At 45.1% G+C, this 25,691-nt stretch overlaps 2 long non-coding RNA genes across 4 annotated transcripts; both read right to left on the reverse strand.

Annotated features, from left to right (window-relative positions):
* LOC121042811 (uncharacterized) lies at positions 1 to 24,030 on the reverse strand. 3 transcript variants are annotated; one of them, XR_005796460.1, is made up of 3 exons: positions 22,254 to 24,030; positions 4,289 to 4,415; positions 1 to 256 (listed from the first exon to the last, which is right to left on the reverse strand). It is a non-coding gene; the product is annotated as an uncharacterized LOC121042811 (long non-coding RNA). The 3 variants fall into 3 exon arrangements; XR_005796461.1 differs by lacking the exon at positions 1 to 256 and adding an exon at positions 452 to 798; XR_005796459.1 differs by lacking the exon at positions 1 to 256 and adding an exon at positions 1,700 to 2,104.
* LOC121042810 (uncharacterized) lies at positions 6,197 to 8,671 on the reverse strand. Its single transcript, XR_005796458.1, has 2 exons — positions 8,276 to 8,671; positions 6,197 to 6,771 (listed from the first exon to the last, which is right to left on the reverse strand). It is a non-coding gene; the product is annotated as an uncharacterized LOC121042810 (long non-coding RNA).
* Positions 24,031 to 25,691: the final 1,661 nt, after the last annotated feature.

Genomic DNA, 25,691 nt, shown 5'->3' on the forward strand with positions numbered 1-25,691 from the left:
TCTTGGAAGAAATGTACATTTTTATCTTTGAAGGGCTCATTTGGCTTCCTTTGCTGTACAGCCACCTTGTTGAAGCCTTCTTTGGTAATTTCAAGATGAATCCACTGTTCTCTGTTCCCATAGCATTTTGTCCACACTCCATGCTGGGAGTGGAGCACATATCACATCTTATTGCAAGAAGTATCTTACAACACCTCCTTCAAGATGGCAGCCATGTCATAATCTTTCTGGTCCAGTGTCTGTTCTGTATTAGGCACTCAAGATTTAAAAAAAAAAAACAAAAAAACAAAAAAAAAACTTTTTTAATGTTTATTTATTTTTGAGAGAGAGAGAGACAGAGTGTGAACGAGGGAGGGGCAGAGAGAGGGAGACACAGAATCTGAATCAGGCTCCAGTCTCCGAGCTGTCAGCACAGAGCCTGATACGGGGCTCAAACCCACCAACCGTGAGATCGTGACCTGGGCCGATGTCAGCCGCTTAACCAGCCGAGACACCCGGGCGCCCCTAGGCACTCAAGACTTTTTTAACGGAGGAAATAGAATTGTAGGTTGTCTCTGAAGACCCAATGGAGTTACAGACAGAATGTGGACAAACACCGAGGACAGAAGTATAGATCCTTCTTTACCTCACCCTTGGCTTCCATCGGTGTAGGACCACGCATGGAAAACTGTCATCTTGGGTATGACTGAAAAAAAGTCCTGGGCGGTAGGAAGCGGTACCTCAGATAGATGCTGACCCTTCTTGCTGATGGTGCTCGTCTCCCCTTCCATCAGAATAATGAAGGAAGTGGCAGGGGGGCTGACATGTAAAGATCCCTCAGTTTAGTTACGGAATTAGAGCATATTGTAACCGACAGCCATCTTCTCATTGCTCCTTAAAGTCAGTGGGTATCCTCACCATTCATCTGTTGCCCTACCATATGCCAGGCACTAGCTGAACACTGGGGAATAACACTAAAACCAAGTCAAAGGGGCTTCCAGGACAGTGGGAGGAGTAAACAGGAGAGGCAGCCATTATTATAGAGTGTGGGTAATGCCAGGAGAGGGGTGTGCACAGTGTCCCAGGAGGGCCAAGGAAGAGGTCAGGGAAGGCTTCCCTCAGCTGATCCCTAAGCTAGAGGAGAGCTGGGGTGGAGGTAGAGAGTAGACAGACCGCTGGGGATTCAGGATGCTCTAAACTGTCTGGATCACAGATTTGAGAGGTAGGGTGGGGAGCTTAGGGTGTTAAGGGAAGTAGCCCCAAACATAAAGAGCCTTTGCACAACAGGGCTAAGGAATGTGGAAGTAGAACTTTTATCCTGAAGACAATAGGGATCTACTGAGAGATTTTAGCAAGGAATGATGGTATAGAAAGCCCACTTGGGCTCATTATGGAGAATGGGCCAGAGAAGTGGGGTCTAACACCAGTGAGAAGGCTTTTGCAGTAATGTAGGCAACAAAGATGATGCTGGCCTAAACTAAGGAAATGGTGGCAGGCATGGAAAGAATGGAATAGAAATACCAAGAGGGGCGCCTGGGTGGCTCAGTCGGTTAAGCGTCCGACTTCAGCTCAGGTCATGATCTCACAGTTTGTGGTTCAAGCCCTGCATCGGGCTCTGTGCTGACTGCTCAGAGCCTGGAGCCTGCTTCAGATTCTGTGTCCCCCTCTCTCTCTGCCCCTCCCCTGCTCATGCTCTGTCTCTCTGTCTCACAAAGAAAGAAAGAAAGAAAGAAAGAAAGAAAGAAAGAAAGAAAGAAAGAAAGGAAGGAAGAAATACCAAGAAACAACAGAATTTGGCAATTCATTGGATGGAGGCATGAGAAAGAGAGATGTGGAGGAGGGCTGCCAGGTTCTGGCTTGATTCACTGGATGAAACAAGACCCAATTGCCCAAGGTAGGGGCCATAGGGAGGCAGCAGGTTTTGGTGTAGAGAAATAAAATGCCAAATTTGATTTAGGACCTATAAAGATAAGATTACCTGTGGGACTTCCAAATAGAGATGCCCAGGAGGCAGTTGAAATTTCAGGTCTGGAGCCCAGGAGATAAAGATCTGGGCCAGAGATTAAAATCTGGGAGTAATCAGGGTATAGGTGATAGTTGAAGCCAGAGGAGTAGATGCAATCCCCTAGGAAGGGTAAACAAGAGATAAGAGAACTGAGGTTAGGTCTCTTGGGAACTATGGGCTCAGGAAGGAGACTGAGAGAGAACGGCCATGTGGTGAAATCGTGGCGAAGGGGGACATGGCGAGGACTTCTCTTACATACCCAGCCTACTATGACATAAAGTGGAGATGAGAGGCAAGTAAGGGATGATTCAGGAAGTGAAAGCGTCACACAGATTAGGAAAAACATCCCTACTGACTAGTGAATAGTATTTGTTATTTTCATCATACCAATTACCATGGGTTTTAAGCTCATTAAAAAAAATTTTTTTTTAATCTTGAATTCAGGGGCACCTGGCTGGCCAGTAGGAAAAGCATGCAACTCTTGATCTTGGGGTGGTTGAGTTCAAGCCCCACGTTGGGTATGGAGATTTCTTTAAAAAATAAAAATAAATAATAAATAATAAAATCTTGAATTCTTTGTGTTGAGTGGATTGTTTCTAAGATGGACACAACAACCCGTTTCACTCCATGTAACCTTTTCCAGTGTGACTTTGCCATTCCTGCATTAATAGCCCCCTTGAATGGGGGCTGGCTCTGTGACTCACTATGACCAACAAAAATCGGGGGTGGTATGGTAGGACTTGGTGCCTAGGTCTTTTTATTTTTTGTAATAATTTTTTAAAACATTTATTTATTTATTTTGAGAGAGAGAGAGAGAGAGAGAGAGCGCGCAAGTGAGCGCATGGGAGGGGCAGAGAAAGGGGGAGAGAGAATCCCAAGCAGGCTCCACAGTGCAAAGCCTAACCTGGGGCTTGATCTCAAGAACCATGAGATGACGACCGGAGCTGAAATCAAGAATCTAACGCTTAACTGACTGAGCCACCCAGGTACCACTTGTGCCTAGGTCTTAAGAAGACTTGGGAGTTTCCATTTTCACCCTCTTAGAAACCAGCCATTTGGCAGAGGCATTTGGGCTGAACTACTGAAAAATGAGAGAACATTTGAATGGAGGAGGTGGAAACCAAGGCACCCCAACTGACAGCCAGGCCCAAGACTCCAGATGCATGAGCAGACCCACCCAGGGCCCTCCAGCACCAGTCACACAGGCCCAGGTGACCCAGCCTGGAGCAGAGAGGAGTTCTCCTCGAATTCCTGACCCACAGAATTAGGAATGATAAATGAAAGGGCAACCCACGTAGCGTTTCCTGCCTCCCCTCCACCAGGTAGGCACTACCCCGCCCCCCAATTCTGCATACAGGACTGTCCCTGGGTTTGGGTGGGTTTGCTATGCCACAAGAAATAACTGAAACAGCGGGTGTGTGATTGTATCAGCTCTGGAGTGACAGTCAGTTTTCAAAATATTCATCTTATAAAAAAAAAAAAAAAAATCTCAAGCAGCTGGGAGAAAACCCCAGAAAGGAGGACTAGAAGAACCGATGAAGTAGGAAAGGAAGAACAATTAGAGTAAGAAATAACTTGGGAAAATGGGAAGTATGTAGATCTGGAAGAAAAATAAACCCCCGACCTTCCAAGCACTGTACTGAGCACTCTGCACTGGAAATGAACATGTAACAGGAAGGAAGGGAGTTCACTTTGATGGAGGGCCTGCTATGTACCAGTTGCTGCCTGGTTCATTGAGAATATGGGGGACTTGATTTGACCCACTATATAAAGTCCATGGTATAGCATAGCACGTTATGTTAGAATTTTTTGTACACAATTAAATTTTTTCCCACTTTCCATTCTGCTCTTTTTTTATCTTCCCAAGAGGTATGAAGCTAGTTACGCGGTTAAGTGACTCTGCAAGGTTCCAACTAGCAGTAAACTATAATTGTTAAACATTTTGATTTTTACAAAGTGAAAATAGGCTTACTGCCTTTTTTTAAAAACAAAAGTAGTACATGCTGATCATACACAGGAAAAAGAAATACAAAAAGGAATAAAAGATGAAAATCTCCTGTAATTCCACTCCCCAGAATTAACATTATTAATGTATATATTTTTTTTCAGACTCTTTTTCTCTGCCCTGCCCTCTCACTTTCCCCTCTCTCTACAGAGTAAAATGTGCTATTTTGTAACCTGATTTTTTAAAAATTTTATCATGGACATCTCTCTGTGCATCGCTAATTATCAAGGTAGAATTCTTACAGCTTACATAAAAGTCTGAGCCTCCATTTTCTCTGGATAGTGCAGTCACTAACTTACCTTTTCAGACTTCAGAATCTTGGTAATCTTGGTTAATGTCATGGGTATGAAGAGAGGGGTGTTCCTTTTCAAAGGCCAAACATCTTCCAGCTTCTTTGTGAATTATAACTGAGATCATGACACAAACCTGCAGAAAGGTAAGTGACCAAGGAAAGCTATAGTTAACGGTCCCTCTGTCCAACAAGCGGCATGCATCTTTAACTGAAATCTTCTGAATGTTGAGAAGATCTTCTAGAATAACAGAAGGGTCATAAATGGTCTCCCTTGGAGTTCTTCAGCCCTCACTCCCATCAAGCCTGGCTATGCAATGGAGTACAATCTTCTCAGGAAATCCTTTGTTTCACCCCTGAAGACAAACATATAGGCCACTTTGGTTTTACGTGCTATGTTGCTGACAAAAAAAAAAAAAAAAAAAAAAAAGACATAAAACAAATATAGGGGGTGACCCAAACCAACCAAAAACAGCCTGGGGATGTGATGGCTTCCAAAGTTTGACACGGTCCTTTTACAGTTTAGTAAAGCCTATGAGTTCCTTCTCAGAATGATATTTTCAAGTTCATAGATGAAATTTGTAAAATTACAAAGGAAACTATTATATTGATAGTTAGCAAAGTATCAAAAAATAAAGTTGAAATTTAGCAATATAGTGCCCTTTTCTGAACATATTCAACAACAGGATCTAGTGTGGGTCTAATACCTAAAGTACTGGAGTCAAGAAGAGCTGGAACAAGATTTCGAGATGTGCAACAGTTGCAACTCAGTATGCGAATATCTGTGATTTCTATTAGTCACAAAGTCACAGGTCCTGCTGATGCTACTGTGGGTTTGTTTCCTTTAGTTAGGGTGGAGATAATGCTAAGTTCCCAGACTCCTGAATTCTACCCACAAATGCTTTGGGGATCTGGGGAACCCCAGATTAAGCAACCCCTGCTTGGCTTGCTTTTAAGAAGGAAAATGGAACCTGGTAGACTTTGCTCAAGGGAGGGACCCACTAATATCTCCACCTACTTCACACTCGGTGAGATCGGGCTGCCCCTCTTAGCTCAAAGCTTCAGTGCAGCAGGAGGGGGATCAAGGCTGCACAGCAGGGAGTGCTTCTTGGTCTCAGTGGCCGTTTACATCCCTGAGGAGACTGGGAGGCTTCACCTCCACTCCACTTTCTTTTGGCTCTGAAATGAGCTCTTCCTGGGTGGTTTCCTTTTGGACTGAGGGAAAATGGGCATGGGGAGAAGGGGGCTATAAATAAAGTATGACCTTGAGATGCAGTGGCAGAGTCTGAAAATCTGTTTGCCCTGGGCTCTTCTGATACTCTTGGGCTAGTCCCTTTCACCTGCCAAGCCTCAGTTTCTTCAACTGTAACAGGGGAGGTACGTAACAACTATGCCCAAGGAAATCAGGGGTGTTGGGAAGAGTTTAGATGAGACAATCTATGTGAAAATGTTTGGTAAAGACTGAAGCAGTGCTAATGTGCACAGAACCCACTGGCGATCTTGCCAAAGGCAGATTCTGATTCAGTGGGCCTGGGGTGGTCCCCAAGATTCCAAATCTCTAACCGTGTCCCGGGTGACGCCTAAGCTGCCAGTCTGAAGATCACATTCTGAGTAGCCAGTACTCTACAAATGTTCATTGTTACTATTTATTGTCACTGTAATATTCCACCCAACCCTCAAGGGGAATGACAGCTGAAGACAGGGAGGGAGACAGAGCTCACCAAGTGAGGCCAGGCTTCTGCTCAGCAGGACACTCTGATCTCACAGCTCTGCCTCTTCCCCGCCTCCTGCGACCAGCCATGGCAGAGACCGGCCACGGCCAAGTCAAACCACATTTCAGACCAAATCAGCACCACCTAACCAAACATGGGAAGAAGGAGCAAATACCGAAGAGGACATTTGAACAAAAAAGGAAGTGTATGTACAAAATAGTTTTTATTTGTCACGCTAAACATCTCCCAAACCTCTCAGAGAATACATATATATATTGCATCTTTGGGTTTTGCAAATCAGATCCGTTCCTGCACAATTCTTCTAAAGCAGCCCCTTTCTCACGGTGCCCACAGGTGAAGAGTTTTCGCCAGCTCCCTATGACCTACTGCATCTACCTGAGCTCTGCCTTTGCATGTCTAAGAATGGTCAATGTCAGAAGGGAGAAAATGGTGCAGGTGAGAATACAGAAGATGGAACTCTGGGGCACTGCTGGAGGGAGTCTCAACTGGTACCACCACCACTCAGGAAGGTCATCTGGCAGTTGTTGAGCTCCAGCATGCGCATGCCTTATGATCTGTGGGAAAATGCTAGAATACATATATTCGTAGGAAATTCTCCCGCAGACTCAAGGATGTTTACAGGGTAGCTGAATGTTGGAAGCAGTTTAGATGCTCATCATAGAGAAGGGGGTGAGTGAAATATGGCAGATGTGCGCTGTTGAAAACTAAATCCAGAAGTGTCAACCGGATGCACATTAACAACGCTGATGGATCTTAAAACCTAGCATTAAGGGAAAAAATATAGGAAACAGAACACGGTATCATCAGAGCACATTATCCTTTCTGTAAAGACACATTGGCATAAAAATAATACACCTTTTGTAAGAAGGCACGCATGCCCATATAAAGATATATTAAACATATTAGAGTGGGTGCTACGGGAGCAAAGAAAAATAGAATCAGGGTTTGGAACTAAAAAGAAAAAATAGGGAAGAATCTTGCGTAGGTTAATGGCGAATTGCTTAAAAATTGAGTTTTTGAAAATTTCTTCACCTGGGGTAAAGACCAAAAAGATAAAAGCACACGGGGGGCCTGGGTGGCTCAGTCGGTTAAGCGTCCGACTTCGGCTCAGGTCACGATCTCACGGTCCGTGAGTTCGAGCCCCACGTCGGGCTCTGTGCTGAGAGCTCGGAGCCTCAAGCCTGCTTCAGATTCTGTGTGTCCCTCTCTCCCTGACCCTCCCCCATTCATGCTCTCTCTCTCTTTGTCTCAAAAATAAATAAATAAACATTAAAAAAATTAAAAATAAAGATAAAAGCACACAAACCCCCCTAAAACTCTCCTCTACCACATGTATAAAGGCTTTACAATCCAGCCCCACACGACCTAACCCAAAATTAGCTCCCCATTTCAGGTGCCGTGTTCTTCACTGTTACCTCACAACAGATCACAACATACCCTCTTTGCCGTCATCTTGGCTGCAGTCAAATTCTTTTCATCAAAGCTTCTTGCTACATTCACCTTCAAGCGGTGCCTAGCAGGCAGGGTCTGGGCCCCAAAGTGATGTGGCCAACTTTAGCCAAAGATGTGTCAGGGTACGTTAAGTCAGGGGGTTTGCTTTCCTGAGGCTTGGTGACACCACTGATTTGACAGAGAACCTTAGGAAGTCATTTATTTTATTTTTTATTTTATTTACTTACTTTTAAGTAGGTTCCGTGCCTACTTGGGGCTGGAACTCACAACCCTGAGATAAAGAGTCAGATGCTCCCCTGACTGAGCCAGCCAGGTGCCCCGATTTTATTTTTATTTTATTTTTTTTTTAAGTAAGGAAGTCATTTAATCGTGTATCTTTCTCCTGCATACATATCACACAGCACAGTTATCTATAATTCAAACATCTCTGTTTTCCATTAGACTATAAACTCAGGGAGGGTCGGAACTTTATTTGCCTGTGTCCACTGCCCAGAAGTGATCACATAAGGGGCACCTCCCTAATAAGCTCTGAGAAATGGCTTCCCTGGGCCCCTAAGCCAAAAGATGGAGCAATCTGGCCTCTAATTAGCTTCCGCACCTAATTCAAAACTGTAATTGTTAATAGTTTGTATTACGCTTCGTATTATTGTTCTAGAATAAGCCACAGATTTAGTACACGATAAGGAGAGTGTTGCTCAAGTTCTTGTGTCCTGAGGCATTAAAGTACCATCTCTACTTTGCTATCCTTCAAGAAACTGTGGAATGGATGCTCCAGAAATGCACTGGATAAAACTAAAACAGAGTTTGAATACCGTTAAGACGAACTGCCGGAGTCCTATGGTTTGGGATGGAAATCCAAATCGCTTGAAACTGCGGGTGAAAGCCCATGCAGGCAAGGAGTGGGTATTCCTCAGTGGGCCCGTACACCTTTCAGAGAAGTGGAAGCTACTTTCTGCACGTGCAGTCAGCTCCGGGGTGCACACGGCCAGTGGGTCGGAATTTGTCTGGTTGGCGGTTCGCTGGAAAGCCTGCACTTCCGCTTTCGGAGTGGCGGGAACCGGAAGTAGCTGCCGGAACCCACCTCCTAAGCAACAGGTTATTGTTACAGAGCATCATGGGAATCCCCCAACCTACTGCGGACCGCAGTGGGCCTGTCCTGATTGATTCATTCTCCAGGAGGCGGGGTCAGAGCTTCTCGAGAGATTTGAGAGACTGGCCATGATGGCCTTTGGAGGTGGAGCTTGCATACCCTTATGAGCCACGTGGGCCTGAAGCCCAGCACCGCAAGGGCTTGGGCCTCTGGAATAGGCTTGTCTCCTTGTATTGATCACTTTTCTCAAAAAGAGATTAATTTTTTAGGTCTGCTTTTTTCACCACGGCTCCTCTTGTGGTGGGATCCAACACTCATTTTTACGCACGCAACTAAGGGGGGGATGTAAAGGCCATCTCACAGCTGAGGGCAGAGCAATTAGGTAGTGAAGTGGGTTGGTCCAGCGCCTGGTCATGCTCCCATTATCACAGCAGTCCACAGTTCTCAGCTCCAAAAGTCATTGCTGTTTGCTAGGACTTGGGTGGTTAGTTTCTGCTGCCTGTTGCTCCAGGAGAGAATCCAAAGCCTGAGCATATGCAGACTATTTCAACTCAAATTTGGGTATACGGCTGCTGCTAGGGTGGCATTGGTTCTGTGCTACATTCGGCTTTGAAATTCAACATCTGTCCAGTGTCAGCAAGTGAGGCGACTAGGTGCCCACTGCTCTGTGGTCACACAGCCCACCTTTCGAGCATTAGGCTTTGACAATTATTGGGATATGACAACACTAGAGAAGAACTAGGATTAATTGGGAGAGAAAAGTGGAAGGTTGTGAAAGACTGTGGTGCTAAGTGACATAGGTCCTTTTGCACGAGCAAAAATTAGGAAAGATCAGGACCTCAACCTTGGCTGCATGTTAGAATCACCTGGGAGCTCTTTAAAATCCCCAGTTCAGCCGTACTCAAGACGAATTAAGCCAGAGTTTCTGGGGATGACACCCAGACATCAGTAGTTTTAAAAGCTGTCAGGTGATTCCAATGTGTAACCGAGGTTGAGAATCACAGCTCTATATTCAGGGGACTTGGGTCTTGATTCTAATTGAGCCATTAATAGCAAGTGTAGTTTGGGGAAAGTCACATGTCCGCAATCTCTTCAGTTTTCTTACCTATGAAATGCGGGGATCGATTCCAAACGTATTTGACCAAAAGCAACACAATTTTGACCCTCAGGGACCATTTTGTAAAATGGTTTTCTAGGTTTGAAGTTCTAAGAACACAGTCAAGCAGCGATTCAGAGTCAAGTTGAGGTTCAAACTCTGAGGTGCCTTGAAGTATCTGATTTGAATGTCGCGATCCACTTCACGCTCACCCTACAAACTCTTCCAGTGAAAGTCTGGGAAAAGAACCTAGGTAACTTTCTAGGGCTTTCCCTAGTAAGAGGAAATATCTTTCTCCCTCCATGGCACAAGACTTTAAAGAAAGGACAGTGGGTCTGTTTGTCTCACATTGCTACTTAGCTGAAGAATTAGGCGACTACTGAGAAAGGTCTCTAGTGCTCACTCACACTCCCTCTCTTTCTCTTGCCATATCTGGGGATAATTGCTGCCAGGCAAGGACATTTAATATGAATCCACTTAATAAGAGAATCATGGTTTGGTAATGGGGTGGGGGGAGCTTGACTGGAAATTCATACTGAAAAATGAAACTGAGTGATATTAAAACATGCTTTCTTAGGTGTAACAAATCTAGGTTATAACTGAAAATGTGCACTAATTCTCAAAGAATGAATTATACGTTACTTTTCTCAGCATACATTTCCCGACAAAATTATATACTGTAACATCTTTCACTTTACTTGGCTTTTAAAGCACGATCACAGAAGAGGCCAGGTTTGGGGTTTTGTTTGTTGCTTTTGCAATATATTTAAGAGTTTATCAATTTTTCCTAAAGCTTCTCTTTATCCTTTGATATTAAATCGTTTGCTTCTGAAGGGCTTATATGGCACACCTTTCTCAGAGTGGCTTCTCAATTGTCAACTGGTTTAAACATCCCACACCTTTATTTACCGATGTCTTTGCTTGAGATGCAAGCAATTCTCCAATATTATTTTGGCAACTTCATGAAATCCTGCGTCTTTCGCACGTTTGGCAGTTTTACTATATTATATTTCCTAACTTAAAAAAAATTTTTTTTTCAACGTTTATTTATTTTTGGGACAGAGAGAGACAGAGCATGAACGGGGGACTAGCAGAGAGAGAGGGAGACACAGAATCGGAAACAGGCTCCAGGCTCTGAGCCATCAGCCCAGAGCCTGATGCGGGGCTCAAACTCACGGACCGCGAGATCGTGACCTGGCTGAAGTCGGACGCTTAACCGACTGCGCCACCCAGGCGCCCCTAAATAGCAAGAGATTGACTCACACAGACCTACTTGGTAAGACAGGAGTGTTAGCTGAGAAATGTTTTAGTAGGGACCAATGTTATAAGTGATTTGTTTATTAAAAAATATTTTCACTACTCAGTTCCCTAACTTCAAGGAATTGGATAATGGAGACTTGAATAATTATAAATATACATATAAATACTTACCCCATATATCCCCATATATACACAAAAGAGGAAACTGTATACTGTAAAGTATATGCTATTTAAACGATACATAAGTTACATAATCACAATAACATAAGTTATTGTAATTTGGGCCGATATGGAATTAGGCAATGTCACTATTTCTGTACTTAGAGAAGCGGGGATGTTAACCAACTTTTGGTTTCTAAACTCAACAACTTACCTCCCCCTACTCTACCGCTGGCAATTTTCATAGACGTTTAGTAATTTCTGGAAGGAAGCCTTTTTAAATTTTTTTTTAAGTAAGCTTTACACCCAATGTGGAACTTGAACTCACGACCCCAAGGTCAAGAGTCACATGCTCTACCAACTGTGCCTGCCAGGCGCCCCTCTTTCTAGTAATTTCTCTAGCTGTTTAATAACTGTGTCCTGAGAAAGAAACTGCCCGTCTAGTTTTTATGCATTATAATGCTAATAATAATCTCTAACACTTATTGAGCCGAGGCTCCCTTTCGAGCACCTTCCCATATTTGCTCATTCGGTATTTACAGCAGCCCTGTGACTGAGGTGCATAATGCCCCCTCCATTTTGTAAATAAGTTCACGTGCATGCTCTATTTCGGTAACTGGCTGTTGAAACAACTGGGAATATTCCAGAACAGGTCTTCAGAGGTAGAAATCCTTTCTCCTTAATCCAGTCTGAAAAACATTTCCCCGGGCCCTCCACAGAAGATAAGTCCGTCCAGATAAGGTAGAGAGCTTTCTAGCCCACACCATCACAGGGTCCTAGACCTGGCTGGGACCTCCTCTGACCTCAGCTCGGACCCATCTCAGCATCTTGACTGGTGACACTTCCATCCCCTGATTCAATACTTCAGTGTTCGGGTGCTCACAGCAGCTTCAACAGCACTTTGCTTTTCGTTTTCTTTGAAAATAATCATAATTGTTCAAAAGTTTTTCCTTGTGCCAAATGGATGTCTTCCTTCCTGAAGCTCCCATCCCCACTAATCCCAGTTCTGCCACGGTGGGCTTCCTCCCCCAGACAAATAGAATTCCTTTGCTGTGTGGATGCCTCTCATATATTTGAAGCATCTTATCACCTGAACTGTGGTGAGAATCTTCCTCCTGTGTGTACACATCTCAATCATTTTTTTTTTCAGTAGGCTGTAAACTTAGAACCAGAGCTTTTTTCTGGCACTGGGCATCACTTAATAAAGTGACTTAGGACCTATTAAGTAAAAGTTAAACACAGGCCAATAAATGACTTGTAAAAGTGTTTGCAGAATCTCACGATTGGTGAGATCAAGCCCCATCAGGCTCTGCGCTGAGAGCCCAGGGATGGTCTCTCCCTTGGGATTGTCTCTCTCTTTCTCTCTGCGCCTCCCTCCTCTGCCCCACTCATGTGTGCTCTCTCTCTCTCTCACAAAATAAATAAACGTTTTTTAAAAATGGTTCGGGGCACCTGGGTGGCTCAGTCGGTTAAGCGGCCGACTTCGGCTCAGGTCATGATCTCGTGGTCCGTGAGCTCGAGCCCCGCGTTGGGCTCTGTGCTGACGGCTCAGAGCCTGGAGCCTGTTTCGGATTCTGTGTCTCTCTCTCTCTGACCACCCCCCGTTCATGCTCTGTCGTTCTCTGTCTCAAAAATAAATAAACGTTAAAAAAAAAAAAAGGTTCAGATGGTAAATTTTATGTGTATTTTCTCACAATAAAAGATTGGGGAGAAAAAAGGAAAAAAGCATACCATTAAATGCGTTTCAGCGTATATTAATAATCTAATAATGATTAATATTCAAATTACATTAATTATCGAATATATACACATCAATAACAACTAACACACTAATAAACCAATAAGCATAATAATCTAACCACCAATACTATGATCTACAATAATCTGCCAATCTACCAATATTAGTATATCGATATAATTACTATGTATTAATAATTAATATATCCATGCGAAATGATTATTAATAACCTAATTACTAATACTATGATCTAACTTCTATTAAATAAGCACTTTTTAAAACCAAAAGGGGTCGGGGCGCCTGGGTGGCGCAGTCGGTTAAGCGTCCGACTTCAGCCAGGTCACGATCTCGCGGTCCGTGAGTTCGAGCCCCGCGTCAGGCTCTGGGCTGATGGCTCAGAGCCTGGAGCCTGTTTCCGATTCTGTGTCTCCCTCTCTCTCTGCCCCTCCCCCGTTCATGCTCTGTCTCTCTCTGTCCCAAAAATAAATAAACGTTGAAAAAAAAAAATTAAAAAAAAAAAATAAAACCAAAAGGGGTCACCCAGCTGGTCAGTAGGCGTGAGCCCAGGCACGCTGCTTTCTGTGCCTCACCTGCCTCTGCCTCCCCACCTGGCCCGGGGCTGTGGGAGGATGTGGCCACTCCTGAAGGCTGGGACCCAGTGCTCTCGAAAAGCTGGAGATTTGAGTCCTGATGAGAGCAGTAGTTCCCAGGCCTGGGTGCTCACGAACTGCGCCCAGGGAGTTCAAATACGGATCCCTGAGTGTAAAGATCCTGCTTTGGCAGCTCTTGGGTGGGGCCTGGGAGTCATTATTTTCCAAACACTCATCGGATGTTTTGGATCATCCGGCCAAATTTGGCAACCACGCGGCTCGATTGTTAGCGGGGTGGGGGGGGCCTTTGTCGTGAGCCTCACCTAATTCCAGGCACCTGCTTTACCGGCCTTAGCTTCAGTTATAAAGCTACACAGCACACCAGGGTACATCTCTAGAAGCTGGAGGCTGGCGCTTACCACTCGGTCACTTGTCAAATGTATATTGTGCCCACGTACCTACCCATGCTGTGCCAGGAACAGAGAATAGCACGAGAGGCCGGGGCCCTGCTCTCACGGAACATGTTGGCTGACTCCTTCTCTTCTGCCCCCAGATTTCCATTATCCACCAGCCTTTGTTCCCTTGCATTTTTTATTTTCGGGCTTGCCAAACTTAACCAGATCAGAAACTCCTTTCGGAGCTAGATCTGGGTCCAATTCGTTTTGAGGGTGTCATTGCCTCCCGGACCCACCCCCCACGTCCAGCTGCACACACCGAGTGTAAAGGCTTGCGCTTTATGCGATGTCTGTTAAATAGATTCATTCAGTCAGTCAACAGATATTTACAGAGTGCCTACCGTGTGCCAGGCACGGTTGCAGGTGCCAGGGCTATGCTGAGGGGCGACATTTAGCAGGTGCCCTCCCTAGGGTCGCACAAGTCCAGGGCTGGAAATTGGGAGTGAGAGCCTCCTTTAATGCTCCGGGTGCCTCATTTGCCCCTCCCATGTCCTCACCCTATGAGATGCCAGAGATAACAGCCATGAACCAAGCAGACTGGGATAAATGGATCCAGGCGATCTCCCTTCCCGGGGTCTTTGTGAAGCTATGCGTGTTGCCCACCCTGAAGTCTTTTTCATTTGTGTACCATCTGCCTTCCCACCTAGACTGGAGTTGTATTCTCCCCCATCCTCCTCTGCTCATCCCACCTCCACAGGCATTCTGCCCGGGGTGGTGTTCTCCAGAATCTTGTCCCTGGCCACTTGAGTGGAATCCCTGGTGACTACTTAAAATGCAGTTTCCCAGTCTTGCCTATGGAGTCAGGTTCTTTGAGGGTGGAAGTCAGGAATCTGTGTCACTGACAAGCTCCCTGGGTGGTCAAGGCACTTTACTGGTTGAGGATCTGCGCCCCCACCCCCCTCCGGCTCAATTTGTTCAGTCAGAAATGTTAAAACTGACCAGTAGTAGGAGAAGACAGGGTGAGAAGGGCATTTTAATGTGGCTCAATTCCTCTGTGACTTTGTTTGCAAAGGCAGGAAAGGCAGGCATGGGAAGGGAACAATGTGAGGGGTGCGTGCTGGCCTTGACTCTGACCCTGTGGAACTCAGCAGGAAGATCTTCTCTCAGCTCTGTTTTGCACCTTAGCTGGGCCACTCCAGGCCCTGCCCCATCCTTCTTTGAGATTCTCAAGCTGCCTGCCTTACCTCCCCCAGGAGAGAGAGGCTGGCACTCTCAGTAGCCTTGGAAGCTGGGTCAAAAGTTTCCGTGGTGCTGGGGAGGAGACAGGTGGGCAGGTATGTTCCCCGGGTGAGGATCTGAGAGCCCCAGGGCCAACAAGAACATGGGAGGGTCTGCAGGTCTGGTCATCCCTGACCTCCAAGGCAGGTGCCTATCATTTTCACTTGCGACACATAGCACTCTGCATGGATGCCCACGCACTTCAAGGTGTCGCAGGCATGCTGTTTAATAGTGATCACCTGAATGAGATAAATCAATTGTGTGATTACCAGTAAACCCAGTTTGCAGGGTGGAGCATACCTCTGGCTTTCCCAATCCATCAGCCCCTTGGCAGTGTCTGCGTGAGATTTCTCCGGCTGTCCAGCCACACCCAGCTTCCTCAGAGAAGAGTTCAGGAGTGAATCTTGAGTCTGAATTTGAGAGGGTTCCGGCAGGGAGATGGGGACCCATCAAGTCCAGCTCAGGAGGGAATTTGGGGTTGCGTCGAACATCTGGGTCACCATCTCAGTGTCCCTAAATGGCAGGTAATTGATAAGGGCTTCCAATAGGAGGTCATTTGAGTCGCATTGATTAATAATCTATTTATTTGCTTGTAAGGTTGAGGATAGTGGGTCTCAAGCTTTCGTGCCCATCAGGATCACCTATAGAGCTTGCTGAAATAGGCACCCAGCTGCACCTTGGAATCTGGAGGGACGAGCCTTGGGAATTGGTCTTTTTATCAGCTCCCCAAGCAATTCAGCTATACCCGTGAGTCTCAGGACCACCGGTGCTTTGAACTGGGGACTTCTGCAGAGTTGGTTTCTTTATTAAAACCAGGAGGTTTATTAACTTTGTTGAATTGTTTCTTTATTAAAGAAAGTTGGAGCTGCCCTCACCCACTATGTTTTCTTCAAGCATGGCGGGCTGCACTCTGGTGACTTGGCTGAAATGGAACTCCCTTTCCCAGACCCCCTCTCCCACATGGTTCCGAGTTAGATCTGGCCCATGGAGGAATCTGTTCAGGATCTGGAAGGTGAAACTGAAGCAGTGGCCATTACACTTGGAAGGTCATCGGGGTTAGATGTGGTGATAGGCAGATACCAAGGTGCCAGGGTCTCAGTTGTCCTCACTCTCTTCCCCTCCACATCCTGCTCCTCTTCCTGACTGCTGATTCTAGACGTGACAGCAGTCCCAGACTCTTCCTCAGATGCTTCGTGGCAGATCCACAGAGAAGGAACCCACACGCCCCCCCCCCAAAGACCTCCCACAGGCTTCTCCATATGGTCCCTCCACAGTGGTGGATCTACTCAGTTTGCTTGACTAACAGCCTGGTGTCTCCTTCTCTGACCTTCAGGGCCTCCTGTGCCTTCACCCCTCCAGCGTCTCCTTCAGAGGGAGGCTCATGCCTGTAATAGAACCCTTAACCAGAACCCACAGCTTCGGCTTCTCTGAGTGAACCCTTCCATGTAGATCCAAAGAAATGTCTAGATGTCCATTTAGATCAAAGGATATTAAGATGTGTAGACACCATGAAAGCAGCTAAAAGATAATCCAGTCAGTCCTACCTTCCATGGTTATAGGGTAATTGAAAGATTACCTCTTTGGGCAGAGTTAGTAAAAGTTACCCTTTCCTCCCTCCTGTTTTCCCCTTTAAGCCAGTTACCTTGTGTAAGCCACAACCTGCATAACCATATACAGCGGCCCTGGGTACCTATTCTGCCCCTTAACGCGAAGAGTCCAGCCTCTACCTGCTTTCCTAGTATCATCAAGACCCAGCAGGTCACAAAACAACCTCACCAACATGTTTCAGGGAAGAGTAGGGATTCTTCGCCTCATTGCAGAATGTTCTCTGCCCCCAGTGTTATGGGCAGCCATCCTTTCCTGACTACCCGTGTGAACAACCTCTGGTAGGATTCTGCATTTCCCCTCTCATGGTCCTCACTGTACTGCAGTGTTGCTATTTATGTGATATCTGTCTTACCCACTTGACAGTAAGCGAGCACCCTGAGGACGGGGTCTCTGATTTGGTCACCTTAGGATCCCCAGTGTCCAGCAGAGGATCTGGCACAGAAGAGGCCGCAACAAAAATATTCGTGGACGGAGTCAATGAGTCCAACAGAGCTAAAGGAAAACTCTTGTCTTCCTCTGCTCCCTTTGGACACTAATCGAAAGCCCCAGGTGGTCATTTGTATTTCTGACCCACTGGCCATAAATCAGAGGTTTGTCTGCATGACCCTCTCCTCAGGTTCAAGACTTTCTCACAGAACTCAGGGAAACACTTACACTTGCTGGCTTATTGTAAAGGATACAAAGAATACAGATGAACAGCCGGAAGAAGTACACAGGGCAAAGTCTGGAAGGATTCCTAGTGCAGGACCTCCTGCTCCTATGGAGTTGAGGCACATTATCCTCTCAGCACATGGAAGTGTTCACCAACCCAGAAGCTCTCCAAACCCCTTAGCTGAGGGACTGTCATGGAGGTTCATCACATAGGCATGATGGATTATTAACCCAACTCTAGCCCCTCGCTGCTCCTTGGAGGATGGGGGTGGGTCTAAAAGTTCCAAGCTTCTAACCATGGCTCGGTCTTTCCGGTGACCAGCCCTCGTCCTGAAGCTATCCAGGAGCTCACCCAGAGTCACCTCATTAGAACAAAAGATGTTCCTGTCACCCAGGAAACCCCGAGGGACTTAGGAGCTTTGTCAGGAACTAGGGTCAAAGGCCAAATATTAGAACAAAAGATGTCTTAGCGTCTTTATCGCTCAGGAGATTAGAAGGGTTTTAAGAGCTCTGTGTCAGGAATCGCAGGCAGAGACCAAATATATTTTTTTATTATATCACAAGAGGTCACATCTGGTTCTAGAGCTGGGACTTTCTTGTCATGCTATGTCCTCATTCGAAAGGGTCTGGAACCAGGAACCAGATCTTTGCCTTCCTTTGAGTATGTGACTAGGGTCACACACCAAGACATAGGCCAATTACTGGGCACCATGGACCTTTCTGGTCTGAGGCCTTCCTTGGTGCTTGGCTAATCTTGACTGATCACAGGCCACATCAGGGTTGATAAATACGTGGTGTAAGAGCCCCCACTCCATTCTCCAGAGCCCATGATTGCAAATCTATTATGATCCTTGAGCCTTCTTAAGACAACACCCCGGTTAGTTGCTGCCAATGGATCAGCGTTGCTACACTAGATAGAAGCCATTCTTCACCTTTGGGAAGCCTCTGAGAACTGTCTTTCCGTCACCTGGCATTATCAGGCATTAGCAGTTTTGTTTACAGGGAGATCCTTACCAAAGGATACCAACAAGTGAAGCAGAAATCGAATCGTACATAAATGGCCCCAAGTTTATCCAACTTAAGGAGCTAATAAATGAACCACAAGTAAACCATGTTTTCCCCAATGAAATGGAAAAGGCAAAAAGATGGTTTTGTGCGTATGATATAGTGCAACTTTAAAGTCGGGGTTGGATATGGTCTCAAATTCCTGGGGACAAGTCTGTCCCCACTGGGGGCTGTTTCACTGCAGAGACATCCCTCCCAACATGCAGGCTGGTTAGTCCTGAATCCAGCATGGCTGTTAGGGGTCTCTGGACCCCACCCAGCTCTCTGCTCTGCGGTTGCCTCACTTGGCATTCGGCAGCAGTCGAAGCCCCAGTGTGTTGTTGTTGGGCGAGGCCAGGAGAGGAGGAGAGAAGATGTGGTGCAATGGAAGGAGGTGGATGGGAGGGGAGCAACCACTTGTCTTCTTGCTCCAGTTCTGCCACTTAGAAACCACGTGACCTGGGGTAAGTCAATAGTTTGAGCCTCCATTTTCTCATCTGTGAAGCAGGCCAGGGAAAGAGTAATTATTAGCTGCTTATATGAGTCTCATTGGGATATTAAGAACGTGAAATCAAACGGAAATGGCTGATGTGAAAGCGCCTTAAGTTAGGGAGGGAAAGGCTTTGTTCTGTTCACTACTTTATAGCACAGAGCCTGACCCATAGCTAGTGGGGTGGTCAGGAAAATGTCTTTTGAATGAATAAATGTGAACAAAAAAATCTTTCTCCCCTGGAGGTAGAGGGAGGGATGGGATCAGGAAGGAGTACACAGAAGACTTTAAAGGTGGGAGTGATATTCTATGTCCACAGCAGCATGGAAGTTATGTGCTTCATTAGTACTCTGTGTGTTTGCATGTTAAATATTCTTTCGTATGCAAAAACAAGCTCAAAAATGGACTAAAGAGCTAACCGTAAGAACCAAACCCATAAAAATCCTTGAAGAAAGCACAAACAGACGTCAACGAGAGCAATGTTTTTCTGGACATGTCTCCAGAGGCAAGGGAAACAAAAGTAAAAATAAACTTTTGGGACTACATCAAAATAAAAAGCTTATGCACAGCAAAGGAAACAACCAACAAAACTAAAAGACGACCTACTAAATGAGAGAAGCTATTTGCAAACGACATACCTGATAAAGGGTGAGCATCCAAAATATATGAAGAACTTATACAACTCAACACCCAAAAACAAATAATCTAAAAAATGGGCAAATGACATGGACGTTTTTCCAAAGAAAACAGAGATGGCCAACAGACCCATGAAAAGATGCTTAACATCACTCATCATCAGGGAAATGCAAATCAAAACTACAATGAGGTATCCCCTCATACCTCTCAGCATGGCTAAAATCAAAAACACAAGACACAAGTGTTGGTGAGGATGTGGCGACAAAGGAAACCTCTCGCACCATTGGTGGGAATGCAAACTGGTACGGCCACTGTGGGAGACAGTATGGAATTTCTTCAAAAAATTAATTTTCTTCAAAAATTAAAAATAGAAATACCCTAAGATCCAATAATCACACTACTGGCTATTTATCCAAAGAATACAAAAACACTAATTTGAAAAGATATATGCACCCCTATGTTTATTGTAGCATCACCTATAGCCAAATTATAGAAGCAGCCCAAGTGTCCATCAATAGAAGAGTGGATAAAGAAGATGTGATACACACACACACACACACACACACACACACACACACACCATGGAATATTATTCAGCTATAAAAAAAGAATGAAATCTTGCCATTTGCAGCAACATGCATGGAGCTAGGGGGTATTATGCTAAGCAAATTAAGTCAGTCAGAGAAAGACAAATACCATATCATTTCACTTATATATGGAATTTAAGAAACAAAACAAACACAGGGTAAAAAAGAGAGAGAGGGAAGCAAACCAAGAAACAGACTCTTGAGGCGTGTGGGTGGCTCAGTCGGTAAGCGTCCGACTTCAGCTCAGGTCATGATCTCATGGTTCGTGAGTTCGAGCCCCACATCGGGCTCTGTGCTGACAGCTCGGAGCCTGGAGCCCATTTCAGATTCTGTGTCTCCCTCTTTCTCTGCTCCTCCCCCACTCACACTCTGTCTCTCTCTCAAAAATACATAAACATTAAAAAAAAAAAAAAGAAACAGACTCTTAACTGATGGTTACCAGAGGGGAGGTGGGTGGGGGGGATGGTGAAATAGGTGATGGTGATTAAGGAGTGCACCTGTCCTCATGAGCACTGGGTGATATATGGAAGTGTTGAGTCACAATATTGTACACCCCAAACTAATGTAACACTGGATGTTAATTATACTGGAATTAAAATTAAAAACTTAAAAAATATTCTTTTGTATGTATTCAACATCTCATTAAAGCACTTAAAAAATTAATGCAAAAAAAAATAGTTGAGAGAGAAAAGCCCTATGAAGTATCTTGCCAAAAGAAGATAGTATTATTCTAACTCTTGGTGTTGCTTCTGCACAAGCATTAAAATCATTCTGAGGGACCTCAATTCATCGAGGTCCTATGTTTGGGTCACGCATTGTTAAAGAAAGAGGATTTCATGGAAAGAAGGTTATATCAGAAACCAAGACTTGGGGGGATTTACTTTTTAAAGTGTAAGTATGTGGACTAATATTCTTTTCAGAATTCACTTTTGAAAGTTGGCTTTCACTCATGTGTGGGCCACACCTATGCCTCGTCAAGGTAAAGTGCAGGCAAGGGGTCATGTCTTTGCTTGTGCAATGGCCTCTGCTTTGCTTCCCCTTGCTAGTTCCTACATGTCATTCAGGACCTACCCCAGGTGTCATCCTTTCCAGGAAGTTTCTCTGAATCACCATGTTGGCATCCTGCCACGGTTAGCACATGCGTACCAGTGGTTCTCAATCAGGGGTGACTTTGATCCCGAGGGGACACCTGACAACATCTGGAGACATTTTTGATGGTCATGACTGTGTGGGAGGGTATGGGGTATACCAGTGGTGTCGAGTGGGTAGTAAGTGCGTCATGCAATGCACAGCTCAGCCATCCCCACAACAAAGAATTACCTGACCCAAAATGCCAATAGTGCGGCTGTTGAACCCTTCTTGATGGTATGAAATTTTCTGTGTCTCACTGAGACCCAAGCTCATCCTGAGCAGTGACCATGTCGATTCAGTCTTTCATCCCCAGGACCAGCACACTGCTTGGAGACACACACACACACACACACACACACACACACACACACACACAGAGGCAAAGTGCTTTGGGAGAACTGATCATTAAGTTGAGCCAAATGAAGTTGCTGACATTCTACCTTTTTGACTAGAAAAACAGCAATTTTGTATGGTGCGGCCACAAATGTGGTTTAACCTAAATACTTTGGACTGAGTTGGGGGTGGTGATCAAACTTCACCGAGGAGGAGAGACACAGGAAGTATTTGTTTCAGATCTTGCTCCTCTGCTGCATAAAAGCAAGGACCAAATTTTTTACTTTGTATGTGTGCCCAGCCTTACTTGTGTGTATTGTATCCCGGCCCCGAACCCCACATCATACCTCCCGGGACAGTACCTTGCATTTAGAAGGCACTAGTCATTTTCGCTGACTAGGGTTCGGGTAAACTATTCGTACTTCAGGTTTGATTTTATCCTGGTCATTGCACTTCAGCCCCAGGGAACTCTGAAGAACAGTGTCTCTTGGCAAAGTATGCAGTTTTCCTGATGGCAATGGGCGCAAGAAAACATAGTCCCCCAAAATCATCCCACACCACAGCCTGTCAGAGGAGCCATAATGGAAACTGTCAGAAGCTAAAAGCCCAGACGCGTGGCTGGTGGCCATCTGTACGACCATGTGACTCTGGCGTGTCAGGCAGCACCACACATACCTAGCCCACGAGCCGTGGCACTTACTCACCTCGTGTTTTGGAGCAGGTGGTACAGGATAAACATTTCAAAGCTGGACTCGGAACTTGGCACGGTCCCACTTCCAACCACATGCAAGCCAGAAAACTCTGGAGAACTGAACTGTTTATAAGGGTCAAACTTCAGTGAGTCTGATAAAGTTTGGCTCCAGGTGTGCATCTAGTCTCTTGGAAGAATTGCCCAGAAGCTCATTGCCGACTGGTTGGATGTCACCGGTAGTGTGCAGCCTCTGCTTGCGTGTGGAATCCGGCCGTTCAGACAGAGACCCACAGCTCAGAGGCTTGCAGCCAAGAAGATAAGCCCAGGGTAGCCCTGTAGGCTATCCAGTCATCTGCCAGCTGGACTTACTCTGGGCCACTGGTGGCCTCTGCAATGACATCAGACACCAGGAGCAAGACAGCCTGGAATCCAACATGCTTCTCCTTCCCTTTCTGTGCAACTCCTACAGAGTAGAAATGGCTCCTACCCTTCCAGATGCAATAGTCACCCCCGGGGACATTTATTCGTGCGGATCTCAGATGTTTGGATTCCGTCCTGACCAGACTTTGTTTTCAGAGCCATGGATTAAACCACTTGATTCTAGCTCTAATAAGGCAAGTTCTAGGAGTAGAGGATTGTTTTAAGTAAAAGAAGAATTCAGACTCTGAGACAGCATTTCCTTAGCTCTTTTCACCTAGGTATCTTTTTTGTTTTAGCACTGGTCTGTGGGAAGAGGGTCTGTGGAAATTTGACAGACTGATGAGGATGGGCTCAGATTCTTTGGAATTTATCTGTGAGGTTCCATGAGGCAATAGGGCGTCCATCATTTCCCTAGGGAAACATTTGAAGCCCCACACGTTTCCAGCATTTGCTATTGTAATCTCACTGTCTTCGAGATTTAAAAATCCTGTAACTGTGGCAATTGCTCCGTGTGGCCGCCCTTCCCAAACGTACCCACCTTCTTCTTCCTCCTGCACAGTACGCTCTTGGTAGAACTTGCCATCGCTCCCTTAGGACGAGAGAATTTCATTTCTGCAAAACTGAGCTAAAACACTAATAAGGAAGACTTCATTTTAATTTGTGGCGTTGGACAGAGAGAAATACTCTCCTTAATCTTCATAATCTTACAACTCGGAAATGGAGCCTCATTTCTAGACACTGCATATTAAAGCCACCAATGTTTGCAGGGGCCGTATTTGATTTCCCCCTTTCCCTCCCATGCTAGTAGGTATGATTAATGGCTGTTAAAGGACTGTGTGTTCCCAACATCATTTCTAGCTTTCATCTTTTGATACTTCTATTGCAGTAAGTATGAAACTTATGTAGAGTCCAAACCCATCGTTGGAGAAGTAAAATTAAATATCTTTCATGTTTTGTAAGATTTTCTGACTTGAGCAATGTCTTCCAGTTAGAAAAAAATACTTTAAAAAAGCCTTCTATTCGTCTATACCAGAGGCTCCTTAGAATCCTATTTGATCATGTCCAGATTTTGTCGCAGTTAGTATTTAAAGCATTTCCTCCAAAGGTTATAGGGATAATTGTGGTGGTATGCTAGAGTGAGTTCCTATTAACTCTTGGGAGCCAAGTGTGTACCCTCTCTTCCCAACTCTGTGCTCAGTGACCTCACATTGGTAGCTTGAAATCAGCCCTGGAAGAGTATTTACACCAGGAAAATTGGAAAATGCTACAAATCAGGGCTTTTCCCCGCCCCGGAGAGCTGTTTTTAAGTACTTACTACTATTTCACTGAATAATTATCTCAAATATATAATTGTGGCTATGTTCCATATGTCATGATTTTTTTTTTAATTTTTTTTTCAACATTTATTTATTTTTTTGGGACAGAGAGAGAGACAGAGCATGAACAGGGGAGGGGCAGAGAGAGAGGGAGACACAGAATCGGAAACAGGCTCCAGGCTCTGAGCCATCAGCCCAGAGCCTGACGCGGGGCTCGAACTCCCGGACCGCGAGATTGTGACCTGGCTGAAGTCGGACGCTTAACCGACTGCGCCACCCAGGCGCCCCTGTCATGATTTTTTAAGTTAGTTTAAAAATTTTTTGTTAATGTTTATTTATATTTGAGAGAGAGAGAGAGAGAGAGAGAGCACAGGCGCAAGTGGGGGAGGGGCAGAGAGAGGGAGACAGAATCTGAAGCAGGCTCCAGGCTCTGAGCTGTCCGCACAGAGCCCAACATGGGGGTTGAACTCACAAGCTGTGGGATCATGAGCTGAGCTGAAGTCAGATGCTTAACCGACTAAGCGGCCCAGGCACCCCTTTTAATTAGTTTTTTCCTTGAAAAAGGCAATATATGCGTGTGTGTGTTAGATACGGCAGAAACTTGCTAAAAATAGACCTAAAAATATAGTGGTTTAAATATGATACAAGTTTGATTTTTTTTTCCTTAGGTAAAATTCCAGAAATAGAGTTCCCCAATTTAGTAAGGTAGCTTTCTTATCCTCAGTATATTGCTTCTGTCTCTAGGTCCAAGGTGGCTGCTTGAGCTCCTGTCATCATAGCTACATCCCAGCGATCCAGAGGGAAAAAGGCTAGGGTAACCTTTCTCCATTCCTTGTAAGGACATGGCCCAGAATTTACATATATCCTTTCTGCTGGCTAGAACTTAGTCACATGCCCATACCTATTACTATAGAGGAGGCTGGGGAGTATACACTCAGGATGGGTTCCCACATGCCTAGCTAACACTCAGGATTCCTATAATTAAAGGAAGAAGGGAGAATGGATATTGGTGGCCTGCTGGCAGTCTCAGTCACTATAGTGGAAAAAATACAAAAGGGCAGACAGTGAAAGCTAGAATCTTCCTTCCCATTCTAGCTTCTGGTCTTCCTTCCTACAGGGAGTTTCAGAAGCTTCCTATGCATATAATATCACCTGTGTATATATTCTTTCTTGGGAGGCCATTTAGCCCAAAGGACTCAGGTGTCTAAGTGGCCTGGGTTTTAATTCCAGTTCCACAGCTAACTAGCTGTGTGAACTTGGGCAATATATTTAACCACTATACTGCAGTTTCTCTATATGTGATATGGAGATAATAATAGTACCTCCCTCCCTGGGTTCTTGTGAGGACCAATTATGATTATACACTTGGTGTTTCAATAGTCCTTACACAGAGTGAGCACTCGAATACAGGGCGTTGTTATAATTACACTTGTATCAGTTTAATAATACAGATACTTATTTTAAAATAATAGCATTGATTTTATTAGTCTCAACTTTATGGTCTCCTTGGCACTTCTGCTCAGAAGATTTATCTTCTCTCATGATAGAAGAAACAGGTGGGTTCTGGAGTCAAAAGACTTGCATTTGAACCCAAGAGCCATTGGATTTGGTCAGTGTTTGGATCCATCATTTAAACTCTCTGGGCCTGAATTTTCTAACTTTTAAAGTGGAAAAAATAATATGTACCTCCCAGGATTGCTATGAGGCTCAAAAAT

The sequence above is a fragment of the Herpailurus yagouaroundi genome, unplaced genomic scaffold, assembly GCF_014898765.1.
Source record: "Herpailurus yagouaroundi ecotype Mexico unplaced genomic scaffold, PumYag 186, whole genome shotgun sequence".
NCBI classification, from domain to species: Eukaryota; Metazoa; Chordata; class Mammalia; order Carnivora; family Felidae; genus Herpailurus; species Herpailurus yagouaroundi.